The 19,383-nt window shown below is 37.3% G+C and overlaps 1 pseudogene; it reads right to left on the bottom strand.

The window, feature by feature from the left end:
* Nucleotides 1-19,383, bottom strand: part of LOC115423359 (xylosyltransferase 1-like) — an 81,064-nt pseudogene that overhangs the window by 50,157 nt on the left and 11,524 nt on the right.

Genomic DNA, 19,383 nt, shown 5'->3' with positions numbered 1-19,383 from the left:
CTCCCCACAGACAGACTCCACCCCACAGACAGACTCCACCCCACAGACAGAACTCCACCCCCACAGACAGACTCCTCCCCACAGACAGACTCCACCCCACAGACAGACTCCTCCCCACAGACAGACTCCACCCCACAGACAGACTCCTCCCCACAGACAGACTCCTCCCCACAGACAGACTCCACCCCACAGACAGACTCCTCCCCACAGACAGACTCCACCCCACAGACAGACTCCACCCCACAGACAGAACTCCACCCCCACAGACAGACTCCTCCCCACAGACGGACTCACCTGATGGGGTAGTCTGCGGCGCTCAGGTTGATGAAGAAGTCCCAGGACCAGTCGGCCATGCGCAGCAGGTCGTCCATGCTGCGCAGGTACATGGTCAGCAGGCTGGCTCCGCCCCAGATGTCGACATGCGCCAGGGGGTCACACGACGTTGGGGTACTTCTGAGCCAGTACTAACACCTCTCTGTGGAGGTAATTAGACCTCTGAAAAACAGACGAGAAGAAAAAAGACTGACTTCAACCTCTGATGAGGATGACTGAACTGTTCACATGGAGGACACCACCACGTGGAACAAAAGTATGTGGACACTTTGAATTTTTCTAACAGGGGTCTGGGATACAAAACAATACTAAATAAATGTTATAATATAGTTTCATATTGGGATAAAAATCATTGCACTGGTTAGTTTGGTTTAAATTGTGACCTTTACTTCCAGAATGCCTCAGATGGTTTTGACTGAATTTCTCTCAACATTGATTTTGATTAAAGCTAATGATGTTCATTTTGTCTTCTGTTAATGTAGTTATACTTTTCTTTTTTTTTCTCTAAAAACTACCTTGTCCGAACAAAGAAAAGTATAATTGATTTTGTTTTGGGTTTTTTTATCCATGACTATGATTTTAACTGTTCTGCCTTTAAATTTCTAAAATATTTTTTGTGCTCTGACTGTAAATATTAATATTCTACCACAACTGACCATTTTCTTTCTTCACATCTCACTGAGGAAGAAAAATCTCCCATTAAACTTTCATGAAATATTAATGTTTGTAAACAATATGGACAAAAATATTGGGACACATCATGTCTACAGCTGTAAGATGTCCTGTTCATGAGGATTTGAGATTTAAACATCAGTATTTCCTTAAAGTTTAATGGAAGAATTTTCAAAATCAACTTGAATGTGTGAGGTTGTCAGGTTCTGTCTCTATGTTCCAGTCCTGTGGTCTGGATGTAGAAGATCAATCTCCCAATAGAAGTGGGTGGGACTTTCACTGGAGGAGAACTCAACGAATTCAATCAAAGTCCATGTATGACTTCTATCAGTGATCAATAGGAACTAGACTGATATCTCTATGCATTTCCATCTTATAAGCCATCAAAATATGGACCATTATAAGCAAAGACACGTGTTTAATATTTCAAAAATTTGTCAAAAATTAAAAAAAATTCTCAACACTGTGAATTAGGGCTGAATGATATGGACAAAATTTTCCTATCTCGATATTCATGCCAGATATCGATACGATATGATATGACAACGGGTTCGGTGAAAACTAAGCATTTTTCAGAAAAATACAAACATTATAATACAAAAGAAACGTGGAAAGTGCAGTTTTATTTATAAGAACTCACTGCCAGTCATCAACATTAACATAAAGTATGAATAAATGAAATTTGTTGTGACTTCCACAGCTGTACATGCAGGGTGAGCGCAGGGGAAATCTATATCATTTACATCGTTGCTTTTCGATATTAATATCTTGAATGTTCGTGTCCGATATCGATACGGATAACGATATATCTTTCAGCCCTAGTGTGAATAAACTTTTTAGATATTTGATATATAAAATTGAAATGAATCCAACCGGTAGTTTAGACACTGGTGACCTTGAGTTTGACCCTTTAAGGTCACTCTAGATCAAAGGTCATGGGCCAACATCAGAGTCCATATGTGACTTCCTATCAGTGCGCAATAGTAACTATACTGATATCTGTAACTATTTCCATGTTATAAACCATCAAAATATGGACCATTAGAAGTAAAGGCACATGATTAATATTTCAAAAATTCCTAAAAAAAATCTACATTTCTCAAAACTGTGAATAAACTTTGTAGATACTGTGTGTGTAGGAAGCTACACATACAATTTGAAATTAATCTGAAACTTATTGAAAAGTGTGCGTTTGTAGGTGGTCTCACCTTGTCCACGTGGATGTAGTAGTAGTGCGAGGTGTGGTAAATGGCTTTAAAGAGACGCTGAAACTGCCGCGAAGCTCGACCGTGAACGACCAGGACGAAGGCGATCCGAACCGGTACGGACGGGGCGGAGTCTGAGAGGTCGTCATCCCACTGCACGTTTACGTTGGCTTTACCTGGACAGACCGGAAGGAAGTAATCAGATGGACCGTACAGCACGTTTACAGGATAAAGTAAACCGTCAGGTGAAGAATATTATCGAAAAGACTGATGAGAACAGGCTGATTTTAAGGAACTCCTCCTTCTCAACTATGTAGAGACGGTATTGTTATTTTCCAGTTGTGTCATATTCCTACATGTACTCTTTATTGAGTTCATCCTCTGTTAATAAATCACTAATTACCCTTTCATGCACAGTGGTCACTCCAGTGGTCACTCCAGTGGACAGTTCTTCTCCAGCTGTTCTCTTGTATATTCATGGGTTTGGTTGTTTTAGTTCCATATCAGCCAACACAGTGGACACTAATGCACCATCCCATAATAACACACTGACATTCAGACCAGTACTAGAACTCTGCTGTTCTAGATAAACCTGATCTGCGCTAACATGTTTGAGTGGAAATCAATTGCTAATAAAAATTGCACATATGACAAAATGTGAGAAAACATCAGATTAGCTGCATTAAAAATGTTTTGATTTTGTAGCTCACTTTCTGGTATTCAAAAATTAAACACATGGTGTCCAACAGAGTGGACATTTTTGGAACTCCACAAAAAATTCTTAAGGTAGATTTCTTTCTTTATTGCTTTAACAAAAAAAAAAAAAAATTCATTTAAAAAAAAAAAAAAAAAATCAATTAAAAAAAAAAAAAATGTTTAAATCAAAGAAAAAAAGTGTTCAAATGCAATTTTTTGGATTGTAAATTTTATTGTTTTTTTGCATTCAAATACTTTTTTTTGTTGAATTTTTTTTGGGTTAAAGCAATAAAGAAACAAATCTACCTCCATAAAAACAGGTATTTTAAAAAAAAATTCAATTGCATTGTATTTCATGCCTAAAGAGGAATAAACAACACTCAGGAAAAAAAATCTCAACTAAGGTTCTCATAATTCATGCATGAAAGGGTTAATGCTGCCTGAAAATAATAAAAGATAATACAAAAAAAAAAGGAAATAAATCACTAACTAAAACAAATAACATCATTCTGTGACATTAGATCTCTGCTCATATGAAAACCTCCTACATACGCAAGAAATGAGCCACACTGGATTTTATTTGAGCTGCTCCTTCTACGATTATTAGTAAAATTAATTCCCTCCATGCTTCCTGTTCTATATACATGTACATACAGTACATTACATTGCAGTATTTTTTTGATAGTTTTCATTCTTTTACTATCAAAAAGATATTTTGTAGGGTTCAGCTTCTAAAACTCATCATGTGTTATGCTGGTTGAATCACAAAAAACCCAAAAGTAAATAAATAAATAAAAATTCCATCTGACCCTAGATCTGAGCTTAGAAAAAATAGAATATATAATAATAACACAATATTTTCCCAACTTTTTTTTACACAAATAAGCAATCAAAAGTAATCAGAACTTTAATTAATAAATAAAATAATTGAGCTGCATGCCTATTTTAAGATATTAAAGGCTAACTTATGAAAATATTTTGTAAAAGTTATGGTTTCAATGATTTTTTTCTGTAATAACGACAAATATTTCCTCCTCAAATGTTCAGATTTGTCCAATTTTCTGCCTTTTTGTCACTTGGGGCGGTAGGAAATTAACAGAGGCTTTTTACCTGACCAACTAACTCATCCAGGAGATAATCTGCACATTCATTAACTACTGCTGCAGGCCTAATATTTAGTTAGAAAAAAAAAAGTTAATGAGGACTTCTTCGTTGAATCTTTTTCTACTGTAAATGTTGGTGTGAGCCACATGTGAAACTATGGGACAGTCTAAAGCTCCTCCATTATCAGCTGAGGCCTGCTGGGAAATGTGGCCTAATTAGTGACCATCCCGGGCTGTGGGGCATGCTGGGATTTGAGTTTGGGAATAAATAACTGTAATCGGCTGGTGCTGCTGAAGAGTGATGAAGTACAAGGTTGGAATCAGCTCTAATGTCTGCACGCACACAGAAAAAAACAAACAAAAATATGCCATGACAGGACCGAAGATATAAGGACGGGAAGAAAAACGCATTATTTTAAATCACAGAATTATGTCTATGCACTGTAAGCCCGGACTTCATATTTACTGAAATGCTTTAATTACAATGCACTTAAAATGATTTAAGTTTTATGATGTTACTATAAAATGTTCAGGATATTCTACTAATTTGTAGACATAGTTGAAAGTACAAAAAAGTTTAAGTTGAATGGAATTAAATTACTAAGTTTTAGTCCTGACCACACCTGTTTTATCGTCGCATTGCATTGTGGGTACTGGGCCTGTTGTTGAAAATGTGTTGTTTTTCTGTGCAGGGGTTCAGTGGGGTTGTGGTGTTAGTGTTAATTTGGACTGAATGTGTGTATGTCAGTGTTTCTTGGCCTTTTTGTGTTTGTTTTTGTATTTTTGTACAGCTGCACCAGGAGTCCAGAGCCAGAGGAAGAACTATGGATTTACTGTTCAGCTAAAACTGCTATTGTACAGTGGAAATCTGAATTCTTGTTAAATTAAAAGCACTTCCTATACTGGCAAATGAGACTGAACTAACTTCCATTCATGCTGTAATATATTAAGTTGGGAATTCATAGCCATTTTGGTCAGGAAATAGGATTTTGAGTTTGATTATCTTAAAAAAAGTTGTTAATCAATGATAAATTAATCTGGCTGCAACTGAGTAAATTAGTCAGTGTAAGCTAAATGCTGAGTTGAATGGTTGGATAGTGGGGTTGATTTTACAACAGATTTAAAGTACAAATAACTGTCTTTTAGTGTTTTCTAAGTTCAGTACTTTTAGCATTAAAGTTGAACCTACTTAAACCAACTGGTTAGTCGATCATTACTCAAATCATTTAAGTGCAATCAACTGTTAATAAACTGTTCGCTAAAGGTAAAATATGAATTATGACAGTACTTCCACTTCTAAAACCCGAAGTTCAAGTATTGAAGGAGTCACTGAGTATCTTGGACTTTGATTCAATGACAAACTGACTCAAACATCCCGTAGTAGTGAGCAGAAAATCGGTTTGTTTCAGCTGAAGTTTACAGACATTCTACCGACTCCTCTTTTTTTCTAAGTGTTGAGACCATTTCCTTTCATACATGCACACCTCAGCTGCAGATTCATTACTCTTTCATTCTAATTATTTTTCTCATCACTTTGAGCACTAGTGGCTGTTCCCATTCTGTACGTCATTCCAGACAGTGAACAGTATTTATGTACTTTAACCTCCTCAGATCCAGCTGTGGGTTTTCTGTCCACATTTGTGGACAAGAGTTTCACAACTTTATACAAAAAAAAAGAAAAGAAAACTGTCCACCACAAAGGACATTCCATAAAATTTTTAAAAACTGCATCTGAAAAAACTGTTGCATCCTGATGTTTCCAATATAGGCACTGATTTAATACAAAACAAAAAAGCTGGTACTGTGCTGACATTTCCTGGGTCTGAGGAGGTTAAGTTTTCTCCTTCCATCCCCTCATTCTTCCCTTAATATCCTCACCTACAGAACACACCCAGATGTTTTTACTACATTGCAGGTGTCAGCTGTTTTACATCTACTTTTATTCATTCAGTTGTAGGGATGAAACCACATGAAAATTTCATATCATGGTTATTGTGACCAAAATTATCACAGTTATCATTATTATCACGGTATTGTTGAAATTGTGCTGAAAATGTTCAAAAAGTACTGATACACACACTGAAAGAATTCAACCAAGATGTTTTTAAATAAATAAATACAATAATAGTCCCACTGTCCCTTCTGTGTCAGAAACATTCACATATTAACCCTTAGTGGTCTGAGTCTATTCTGTCTGTTTTTCAGTCCTTTTGATTTGGCCTTTATATACTATAGAAACAAATGTTTACTATACCCATGTTTGGAATCTGTTTTTTCAGCACAACTTCATCTATATCATCTGTCTATTATTTTTTCACTTTAACCTACTATAAAACACAAAAGGACAGAAAACACAAAAAATATATAAAATCTGATTTGAAAAAATGTATATAATTCATTGTATAAATAACACACAGATGCTTAATGAAACTTTTCACAGACTTTAAAAGTGAATATTGGTTCCAAATATTAGGTATAGAAAATTAAAATTGTAATAAATTCAAACTATACTCAAATATTTGACATTAAAGCAGATCTGTACATAGGGTTTTTTCCCCTAAAAGTGCAGTAATCAAACACAGTTATCATGAGAATTAGAATTTAAACTGTAATACTAACTGTCTGCGATTTTACCACCATTTATCATTATACCGGTAATTGTTACACCAGACTGGTCCAGTCCACTTCAGATCATATTAGGTTGAATGTGGAACTGAACTAAAACGAGTTTGACACCCCTGCACTAAATGAATGGATCCAAAAAAAAAAAAAAAAAAAAAGTGCAGACCAAAGCTACATAAAAAGGATAAACGGGTGTGTGTGAGTATATATATACTGTGTGTTGTGTTGGGTGTGTGTGTGTGTGGGGGGGGGGGGGTCGACATTCTGTTGGACATAAAATGACTACTGTCTCATCAAAGCGGCCTATAATCATATAAATTAAACCTCAACCAGATTGGGTTAGTAAATCATTAGTCAGCCTTTCCAGAAATACCCCTCCCAAACTGCGGCTGTAATTACACTGGATGATCCTGGTGGTGGTCCGTTCAGGCTTCAAAAATAAACGGCCTACAATGGGATGCCTCTGCACCGGCTTGGCACGCGCCGCCTTCAAAACGTTTCTCCAAGGGTAAATCTGGGAAAAGATTCTCTGCAATCTGCTGCTTCAAAGCCTCCTGTTCTGTCAGAAACCAACCCTGTCATTTGTTCAGTGGCTCAATCACTGGCCTGCGCTTGCACCAAAGCACAATTCAGCCCTTAAATCCTACCTTAATACATTTCACTAACTTGGATAATAACTCACTGCGTTCATGCTAGAAATTACTTCCTTAAAATAGCTGTGGCTGTAACTTTAACCATCGTGCAGTTCATTTATCAGAGACAATAGTTAAAGTTAACTATGGTGGCCCAGAGGTGCAACAACCCAAACAAATTATCCACTATAAGAAAAAAAAAGAGAACAGGCCAAAAAATTATCCACTATAAGAAAAAAAAGAGAACAGCCCAAAAAATTATCCACTATTTTTTAAATAACTTTATCTTTAGCACTTCGGGGGAGTTACTTCGTTAGCATTAGCCACATTAGCTGAAGGCCTGTATCTTGGAAACTACATCCAACCAGCATGTGGACTTTGTGTCACTACTTTTATTCTGGAGGTGCTGTACATGTACATGTACTGGTGTACTTAATTACATTAAACAGCTGTCAGTATCAGTGTGTTTGAAATGGACTACACTTAGATGGTGCAGTTCTCCTCCTTCATGGTTCCTCTCATTCACTCGTTCATACAGTCGTTCATGCAGTCATACGTGCAGTCGTTCATGCAGTCATACGTGCAGTCGTTCATGCAGTCATACGTGCATGGCAGTCGTTCATGCCAGTCATACATGCAGCCATGCACTAGCGCTGCCAGGCCCTACTGGCAAACCATTTAGGGTTCAATGTCTTGCCCAAGAACACATCAACAGTCGGAGCCAGGATTGAACCGCCGACCACCCGCTCTACCAGCTGAGCCACAGCCGCCCTTGAAGCCAGTGTTCAGCTGAATTTAAAAAGGCGTCGGACTTTTTCTAAGTGTACTCCACACATAAACAGGCCATTTTGTTTCCAAACAGAGCAGGTCAGGACAGAACTTCAGTCCAGATAGTGTGTATGATAAAGTGGAAATGAGGATCATTATTGTGAAAAAACTATTGTGGAATAAATGGTACCTTTCATGCAGTGTCTTGTGTGAATTTATGGAAAAATTGTGTCGTTTCAGAATAGAAGATCCAAAAATGTTGTGACTTGTCCTTGTGTGACTTTGTGCATGATGTTTGTTTGAAAGTGGAGCAAAATGACCCTTTTTCAGTGACAAATACTTTGCAAACCCATATGAATCCTGCTGCTGTTTGTAAATGTTCATTGAACTGTCTTCCTTTGAACCTTCGAAGCAGAGCTGATGGTCTGGCCTTTAGAATGAGGATCAGTTTCATTGATTTCAGTTCAAAGTCTATGACGTCAGATCAGACAGTTCCTCAGAAGACGTCCTGGGACTATTCTGTTTGGATTTTTTGGCTTCTAGGTCAGAATTGGACTTATAATTCTGTATGTGGAGTTGATATGATCATAAATCTGTATGAGTATTACACATTCTCTTTCTTTTTCTGTGTGAATAAAGCTATTACCAACAATTCAGTCTATTTTAATATTAGATCAGTCAAATCATTACTTCTACTAACCCTACCCACATCAGCTTTTAGTTGTGAAAAAAATACAAGACCACTGTAAAAACAAACAACACATTCACTCCAATTTTCAATATCTAGCCTCCAAAATGTAATCAATTCTGCCCACCCACATGGGCTACAGGTAGTTTATATTATTTAGGCTCATTTACTTTCCTAAAGTCAGATCAAGTTTTTTTACAACCACATTTTCATATTGGTTTTTGAAACTGCCACCAGTTTGTTAGAATTGGACTGGTTCTGTCAGCGATGAAGCCAATGTAAGCACCCAGGGGTTCGTTTCTGGGCTCAATAGTGAACGCAGTCGTTGGCGCGCCCTTCAGCGCAAATAGTGAGCGAACGATGGGTCAGCAAACGCAGAGGCTTAACGAACACAAAATCTGTTTCTGCGCTCGTTGCGTTCGCTAAGCCATCGTTCGCTCACTATTTGCGTTGAAGGGTCTGCTGAACAGGTGCGTTCACTATTGAACCCAGAACAAACGCCTCCGCTCCAGCTGTTTCCAGTCTTCTGATCTGACAGCATTATGGTGAGAATGAAGAAGTATTAGATAGCGCATTTTGCATTGTGTTGGGGTTAACGAACTAACGCACAGATGCATTTTGCGTTGCGCTAGTTGTTAACGAATAAAGAGCGAGCCCAGAAACAGGATAGCGCAAAATGCGTTAAATAGACGTATTTTGCGTTGTGCTAGGCTTAACGATTTAACGAACTAGTGCAGAAACGAGCCCCAGAGTCACTGTAGGAAGGCTTCTATAGATCAGTTTAGAGTTCAACTAATAAAACAACTCTTCCACATATTATGGAGGAATGCCTAATTGATATTTTTTTTTTAATTTCAGACTGACTGAATAGGGCTCAGATGCCCAGACCAAAGCCATCCAGGGGTGGAGGAAGGAAGGAAGGAAGGAAGGAAGGAAGGCCTCCTGGAGGATTCACAGCACAGGAACAGAAGAAAGACTGTTAGGTTGGATTTATGACACAAATTAAATGGTTCAATCCAGTCGTGCAGAGGCCAAATTTCATGTTTTCCTGTTTCAACCTTGTGTCAGTGAAGGCTCAGTGATTTGAAAACCACAAAAGATTTTGCATAAATGATTTCAGATTCAGATTCCTGAGAAAATTTGACCCTAAACCAGGAGTGTCAAACTCATTTTAGTTCAGTTCCACATTCAGCCCAATATGATCTGCAGTGGGCCGGAGCAGTAAAATAATAACCCTGAAAAAAGTAAAATTATATTATGATAATGTTTACATCTACAAAAATCTGAATAACATGAACTGGAAACGTCTTAAGAAAAACAAGTGCAATTTTAACACTATTCTGCCTCAGATGATCAGTTTATCATTTACACATGTGCATTACAGCTTACATTACAATTACAAATACACCAAACATTTAATAAGAGGCAGAATATTGGTAGATTTGCATTTCAGGTTTTTCACAGTTTTTGTAAAATGACAGTTTTTTAATATAAACATTTTCATGTAATTTTACTTTTTTACACAAAAACAAAGATAAAATTGGCTGTTCTCATTATTTATAGGTTAAATCTGATGGTATTTTACTGGTTCTGACCTACATGAGATCTAATTGGTCTGTATGTGGAATCTGAATTCAGATGATTTTGACATCTGCGGTTGTTCATATCTTAAGTGTCATTTTTTTATTTCACATATTCATCCCATGGGTCAGATTGGATCCTTTGGCGGGCTGGATTTGGCCCCCGGGCCGCAGGTTTGACACCTGTGCCCTAAACTGATACATTTTCAGTCCAGAACCAAGAACTGGACTTTTTCCTTTACTGTCACTAAAACGACCCTCAGACCTTGAACCTTGTCCTATGGTTCTATTTTCTCAGAAGACTTTGGTCACATGGTGCATCATGTGACGTCTCACCTTCGATGGGGCAGTATCGAGGCACCTTCTCGGGCATCAGCGCCCTCTCCTTGTGTTTGCAGTAAACTTCCACGATCTGCTGCCGACATTCGCGGCTTTTGGCTCTGGACAGCGCTGAGATGGCTTCCTTCCCGCTGATCTCACACTGGGGCTGCTCCTTCCTGGGCTGGAACCCAAGCGGCGGCGGCGGCGGCGTGCTGTTGGTCTTTTTCAGCTGCTGGATGTGACTGGACCCCTGCGCCAGAGCCGGGACGGTGGGCGCCTGTGGGTGGGGTTTACGGACGTGGGTGTGGTTGTGACTGTGCCCCGCCCCTTTGGCTTGGACAGGAGGGTACTTAAGGACTTCATTAGCTGATTTTCCCAGCATGCCCTGCCCTTGGGCCTTATCCAGCTTGCGTTTGGCGTTGGAGACGGGGCCTCGCTGGTGTTGGGATCGGGCTCCCAGGTTGCTGTTGCTGTCGATGGTGTCGAAGTCTTTAGGGACTGAATTTTCATTATTGTTGCTGTCGGGGCGAAATTTTTCTTTTGGGCGATGTGAATGGTAGGCATCCTGAGGAAGAGAGAACACAGAAGAAACATTAATATGCATCTGATATTCTCTAACCCTTAAAGCTGCAGGAGACTTTCATGACCAGTTTTTCCTCAGATCTGTCCATCCTCAGTCCTCTCCTCAGTTTCATGAATCTGTTCGTCTGTCTGTCATTCCTCAGCTGAATCTGTTGCATTACAGTGAACAGTTTCCTAGTTCCATCCACCACAAACAAACTGTATTTTTACAAACAGAGCCAGGAGGGAACTGGGCATCTGAGGAATTTTTACATGACGTACATTATGGGAAACGAAGGCTCACACCGCTGTCTGACAGTGACAGCGGCAGCGCGACCATATGACATTACACACTGTAAAAAAAAACAAAAAAAAAAAACAGTATTATTCTGGCAGCAGGGGTGCCAAAAAAATACTGGAAAATAACAGAAAATAACCATCTCATAAAAATACGGTAATTTTCCATAATTCAAATACAGTTTTTTGCCCTAACTTTACATGAGATTTTGCATATTTTTGACTTTTTATGTTTAATAAAGAATATTTACATGTATTAAAACAATCCAATTCCATATAAATATATATAAATAATTTTCAGTGAGACTCAGTTGTCCAATCCACTGATAAAAACTGTATTTGGACAGTTTATCAGTGCTTATACATGTTATACATTCACAAAAATACATTTATTCAACATTTTTGTTGTGAAACCTCCTGTAATTACACAAGATATTTGTCAATTAACAAACAAGTCTGGTTCAACTGACAGAACAAATACTTCTGTTACCGTTAATTGTCAGTAATTTTATCTGGTTTTATTATAATTTTTTTTACAGTATTAAACTTTAAATTAGCAGTTAATCTCATAAAAAGAAAGAAATATTTGTGAAATTACAATACATTTGCAAATGTATTTTAACTGTATTTTTCTGTGAAAAAAAAAAAAATTAAAAATGGAAATTTTATGGTTATTCACAGTTACAGTTTTTTCGTGTTCTTTTCCATTTGACATGTAAAATCACAGTCTGTTTGTGTCATTTCATTGATATTTTCCTGTATCTTAAAAATACAGGAAAAATCTGTCAAATAAACAGTGAAAATTCTGTTAAATTACAGATTTGTTTTACAGTGTATGATGCTAGTACTTTACTAGTCCGGCCCACTTGTGATCCAGTTGGGCTGAATGCGGCCCCTGGAAAAAAAAAGAGTCTGACACCCCTCCTATGAACCAACTCCTCACTATAATTGATGGGACTTTTGGCTTCCTCTACAGGAATGTATGTTATTAAGTTGTAAAAGCTGATCGAGGATTGTGGGTCTAAATGTAGAAAACGGAGTAATTTTAGGGATTTGAGTAAAAGATCTGAGTTGGGATCCACTCGACTGTCACCCAGTGGAAGGAGATACCTACAGAGAGTTTAATAAGAGTTTAGACCAGGTGTTAAAACAGAGAAGAAGCAGCAGCGCTGGAGGAATCAACATGTAAGACATCAGATATGAGCTCCTGTTGATCTCAGACTGGAACTAAACCAGATGGTACACTTTACTCAGACGTCCTCCACTCAGCTCTGGTCTGAAGCAAACATTAACATGCATGTAACTACATGTATGATACGCGTGTGCAAGTGAGGAGGCCTTTTTTCTTTTGGTCTGGATCATAGTGTTCTACTGATGCTTCAATAACAGCCCAAGATGAAAGTTAGGAATGCAACTCCACCTCCATGAAAGGAGACGCTTCAGTCAGACACAGTTCAGAGGATGTGGAATCACTGAGAAGGCGTTACTTCAAGTCACTCCGGTTTGTAAAAAAGGACAATACACCATATGGACAAAAGTATTGGGACTAGGGATGTAATGATTACTGCTGGATAAACAGCAGTAAAATCGCAGACAGTTAGTATTACCGTTTAAATTCTAATTCTCATGATAACTGTGTTTGATTACTGCACTTTTAGGGGAAAAAACCCTATGTACAGATCTGCTTTAATGTCAAATATTTGAGTATAGTTTGAATTTATTACAATTTTAATTTTCTATACCTAATATTTGGAACCAATATTCACTTTTAAAGTCTTTGAAAAGGTTCGTTAAACATCTGTGTGTTATTTATGCAATAAATTATATACATTTTTCAAATCGGATTCTATAATTTTGTGTGTTTTTTGTCCTTTTATGTTTTTATAGTAGATTAAAGTGAAAAAAAAAAAAAAATAGACAGATGATATAGATGAAGTTGTGCTGAAAAAACAGATCCAAACATGGGTATAGTAAACATTTGTTTCTATAGTATATAAAGGCCAAATCAAAAGGACTGAAAAACAGACAGAATAGGCTCAGACCACTAAGGGTTAATATTGGAATGTTTCTGACACAGAAGGAACACTGGTCCAATTGTTATTATTATTATTTTTTTAAATACAACTTGGTTCAATTATTTCAGTGTGTGTATTAGTACTTTTTGAACATTTTGGGCACAATTTCAATAATATCGCGACAATAATGAAAACTGTGATAATGTTGGTCACAATAACCGTGATATGAAATTTTCCTTTTGTTACATCCCTGATTGGGACAGGTGGAGTTCAGGTGTTTGTTTTCTAACAGGGGTCTGGGATACAAAACAATACTGACAAATGTCATAATATACTTTTATATTGGGATAAATATCATTACATTGGTTAGTTTGGTTTAAATTGTTATGTTTGATTCCAAAATGCCTCAGTGATGGTTTTGACTGAATTTCTCTCAACATTGATTTTGTTTTGTTTTTTTTTATTCATGACTATGATTTTAAATGTTCTTCCTCTAAATTTCTAAAATATTTTTCATGCTCTGACTGTAAATAATAATTTTCTACCACAGTTAACCATCTACTTTCTTCACATCTCACTGAGGAAGAAAAATCTTCCATTAAACTTTAAGGAAATATGATGTTTATAAACTATAGGGACAAAAATATTTGGACACATCATGGCTACAGCTGTAAGATGTCCTGTTCATGATGATTTGAGATAAAAACTTGGAAATATTGATGTTTAAACAAAATTACCAACAATGCAATGATACTTTTTTAAAATATAAACCATATTATGACATTTGTCATTACTGTTCTGTATCCCAGACCCGTTACAAAAGAAACAACTCAACGTGTCCCAATACTTTTGTCCATATAGTGTAGATTTATCCAGAAAAGCTCTATAGTACAACATTTCTTCATACAGTCCTTCAATAGTGAGACATTCCTAACTAAAGGCCCAGATGACATACAAGCACTTAATAAAAGAAACAAAAAACAGGATTTCTGTCCACATGTGACCTTTGACCTCTGAGACAGAGACAGCTGTGACCCTGATCTCAGTCAGGTGGTGATAAGTGTGCATGTGTTTGTGAGAGGGTTTTAATAGCACTACCACATGACCTGCATGGGTAAATTAATCCCATAGATTATCCCCATAAAGACAGAAATAGGACAAAGAGTGTGTTTCTGAGAGTGCAGCGGCGGTGTGTGTGTGTGTGTGTGTGTGTGTGTGTGTGTGTGTGGGTGGTGTGTGTGTGGGTGTGTGTGTGTCATCCTCAATCTCTCCAACACACAACACACACATTCCTTGAAAATAGTTCTTACAGATGAGCTAATGAAAGGTTTTCTGAGGAGCGGGTGGGTAGAGCTGATATGACCGACTTACTACAGGTACTCTGATGGTGTGTGTGGTGTGTGCGTGTGTGTGTGTGTGCATGTGTGTGTGTGTGTGTGTGTGTGTGTAAGGAAGTGCTATGACAACCTCCAGCCTCATCACTGTAAACAAACCATGATGTCCAGTGTGGTTTGTACTAGGAATGTAACGATTACCAGTATAACGATAAACGGCGGTAAAATCACAAACTGTTAGTATTACTGTTTAAATTCTAATTCTCATGATAACTGTGTTTGATTACTGCACTTTTAGGGGAAAAAACCCTATGTAAAGATCTGCTTTTATGTCAAATATTTGAGTATAGTTTGAATTTATTACAATTTTAATTTTCTATACGTAATATTTGAACCAATATTCACTTTTAAAGTCTGTGAAAAGGTTCGTTAAACATCTGTGTGTTATTTATGCAATAAATTATATACATTTTTCAAATTGTATTTTATATATTTTGTGTTTTTTGTCCTTTTGTGTTTTTATAGTAGGTTAAAGTGAAAAAATAATAGACAGATGATATAGATGAAGTTGTGCTGAAAAACAGATCCAAACATGGGTATAGGAAACATTTGTTTCTATAGTATATAAAGGCCAAATCAAAAGGACTGAAAAACAGACAGAATAGACTCAGACCACTAAGGGTTAATATGTGAATGTTTCTGACACAGAAGGGACAGTGGGACTGGTATTATTATTGTTATTTTTAAATACAACTTGGTTAAATTCTTTCAGTGTGTATTAGTACTTCTTAAACATTTTGAGCACAATTTCAACAAGAAAAGCACTCGGAGAGCGCACACCTCCACCAAGGCAGATCAGTGCCCCCCCTACCCCTGATCACCACCAAATGTAATCATTTCTTCCTTGTGTCAGTATCAACATTTCCTGAAAATTTCCTGAAAATCTGTCCATAACTTTTTGAGTTATCTTACTAACAAACAAACAAACACACAAACACACAAACACACAAAGCAAAGTGATCACAATAGCTCCTGGTGGAGTAATAATACTGTGATAATAATGATAGCCATGATGATTTTGGTCACAATAACCATGATATGAAGTTTTCATATGGTTCCTTCCCTAGTTTGTACTGTTGTCTTCTACATCCTTTGACAAAGACGACACTAAGGGTTGTCAGCCTTTTAGAGACAACTTCAGATAAACCATACAGACTGATTTTCTGTGTTTACCGTTGTGCAGAACAATATATTCTAACATTCTATTATCTTGCTCTAACAGTTTGATTTTGGATTTTTGGATGACTCATAATACTCATAGAGAAGCTGAAATCGATAGGGTTCTTCCACTAGGGGTCTCCCATGTTGGTTATCAAGGGAGAAGAAGTCCCACAATGTAAATGTGTAAATAAATAAATAAATAAATAATAAATAAATGTCTCCCTTCATATTTGATTTTTCTCTGTTGTTTTTCTACCTGTCTTTATCTGCACTTGCTTGTGTATGTTGCTGCTGTTAACTGAAATTTCTCCACAGTGGAATAAAGAAGTCATATCTTCTCTTATCTTATCCGTCCACCTACTTCAGCCAAGCTGCACATATTCAACTGATATAGATGAGTAATGTAAAGAAAGTCTAAATGAAAACAAATGAGGCACAAATCTCCTCACATTTTGTTTGTTTTAGTTAATGACTGACAGACAGATAGGTCTAGTCCTCAAAAACTCTGAAAACGTACTTTATTTCCGTACATAGAACAGATACAGAATTTTCACACCATACATTCTGAATCCACTAAATTAGATGAAATATAGCTTTGTATTATGTTTTTACTGCGGCTGATGTGATCTGTAACTAGGGATGCACCGATACTGATACCACTATCAGGTCCGATACTCAGCGTGTGTACTTGTACTCGTGCCCTTAAAAGTACTCTGATACAACCACACACGATAGCACTTACGTCAGTGTGACGTTTGCAGTTAAGTGCAGCAGGACGAGGAGGAGGAGTACTGTCAGCAGAGTGGAGACTGAACTAAATAAATGATAAAAGTAACATTAAAGACAGACGGATACAGACGCAGCGTTCTGTCCGTCCTCTGTGTACATTCCATCTGTTTTCCAGGTACTCGTGGATGCGTACTCAGACAGAGAATACCAGCGGAACTGTGGAGGTAGAGCATCTGTTCAAAGAGCCACTGTGGGAGTTAGAGAAAACAGGACCAGTGGCCCTGGAGCTGACCAGCACTTCCAGTCTGTTATAATGGGGAAATGTTTCAAAGTGGCACCAAATCCAGAATCAGATCTGGAGCCAAATAATTTCACCAACTTTGTTGACATCATCATAAAGAAGCTGTATACCAAGTTTTTCAATCAGAATTGTAGTTTCGGAGAAGAAGACGATTGAAAGTTTTGTAACAGACGACGACGACAGTCCATTCTCATGTTTCTATCCTTCTTCATATGTTGTATTTTTGGTCAGACAAAATAAAACATACAAGATGTTAAAGAAAAATCCTGAAAACTACAATATTACTGTAGTCACCTCTCTTAATTGCTAACATATTTTAGGCTAATTTGAATATTTTTTCAAAAGAATGATTAGCAACAAACCCATTTTGCTTTTTTTTCAGTAAAAATGCATCAATTAAAGTCTCGTTCCCACATTTTCTTCTTCTGGATAAAAATACCCTTAGAATCTAAATAATTAAAACGTCCTCCAGCGATTCTGGCTGTAATTTGCCCGACAGATTAATACAAGCTGTCGTTTCTTTCTCCTCTATAGATTCTTCTAGAAAGCTCTGCGTTTTTTCCCAGAAGCCTGTGCACACCATGGAGACGGGCCACGGTTAAAATACCAGCCATTACCTACAAACATCATTCTTAGCCTCCGTCTCTCCCACCCAGTCACTTCTAAATGTGTTTGTGTGTGAGCGCGCCTCCCTCCTCCTCAGCGGGTTCTTATTGAAGTCGACTCTGCTGCCTTCAGACCTCCTGCTGATCCACGACAAAGGCAACGGCGAAGAGACAAGAAAGACGCTCCCTGAGGCGCACGGGGCGAGAGACATTCACAAAGAGTGAGGAGAGAGAGACAGAGGGATGGAGGACCTGTTGATCTGACAACTGTTGATCAGAGGCCGTGTTCACCACGTTTACACTCACAAAATACGGTGTTTTTGGCTTCTGCTCCAACAAAGACCAAATTCATGATAAAATGTCGAGTAAAAATACTTTTTTGACCAATATTTGCACCATTGTAGGGTTGGGTCATGTCCTACTCATTAAAGAAAACAGACTTGTCAGAACTTTCCTACCAGTTAGCGTTAGTTGGTATACAGTAGTTAGCTGCACATTGGCACTGCAAGAATTTAAAACTTTACTTTTTACTTTTCCTCTTCCACACTTAAACAGATTGATTTTAGTCCATGTTAACCCTTTAGGACATAGACCTATTTTTGTGTCAACTTTCAAATCAATTTTTCCTTACATTTAACTTTTCCTTAGTAATTTACCACCATTTATTCTAATATTATCCTCTGCATTTTGTATTTGTCAGTGAAAATCAGGAATTTCTCATTTTTAATTCACTGGACAGTTATGTTCATAAAAGCTCAGAGTAAATTCAAAGCTAATTATATCAATAATAACCTTGGAATAATGAGGAGAGAGAATTCCACATTGTGGGATCAATAAAGTCTCATCTAATCTCATCTAATTCTATTTACTATTTACCTAAAGTGTTCTTCATTTAAGACTTAGCTGAATGGGTGGGGGTTTTGGAGCAAGTCAGTCTGACATATTTTAATCCAAATATACTCATATTTAACAATTATTTTCACCATATTTGTGTATAAAAGGATAGGACTAATAACAGTCCCTGTCGTCTGTGGACTGCCCTCCCAGACCACCCCAGGGCTCCACAGACGGTGGGTGCTTTTAAAAAAAGGACTACAAACCTTCCTTTTAATAGAAAAGCCTTTTCTGGTTGATTTTATCGGATTTTATCTGTTGTTGTTTTTTTTTATTGTACATTGTTGCTATTCCTGTGGTTGTTTTTGTTTCGTGCACTTTGAGATTTGATGTCAAATGTAAAGTGAGGTACAAATAAAATTCATTATTATTACCTCCGCCAAGGAGGTTATGTTTTCATCAGGATTCATCTGTTTGTTTGTTTGTTTGTTTGTTTGTTTGTTTGTCTGTTAGCAAGATAACTCAAAAAGTTATGAACGGATTTGGATGAAATTGTCAGGAAATGTTGATGCTGGCACAAGGAAGAAATGATTACATTTTGGTGGTGATCAGGGTGGGGGTTCTGATCTGCCTTGGCAGAGGTCTGTGCTCTTCAAGTGCTTTTCTAGTTATTATATTATTATTATTATCATTATTATTATTAATAAAAATTGTTAAATAAAACCTCTAGAGAGCAACTACATCAATGAGATTTGGGGAAAAGTAATTTTAGATAGTCTTCATGATCTTCAATTTCTGTGTTTAAACCTTATTATGGTGAGGGAAAACTCTGGCAGAGTGTAGTGTAGTGTGTGTGTGTGTGTGTA

This window comes from Sphaeramia orbicularis, chromosome 8 (assembly GCF_902148855.1).
Source record: "Sphaeramia orbicularis chromosome 8, fSphaOr1.1, whole genome shotgun sequence".
Lineage (NCBI taxonomy): Eukaryota > Metazoa > Chordata > Actinopteri > Kurtiformes > Apogonidae > Sphaeramia > Sphaeramia orbicularis.
The sequence above is the reverse complement of the archived record's forward strand: the minus strand, read 5'-3'. Positions and strand labels throughout refer to the sequence as shown.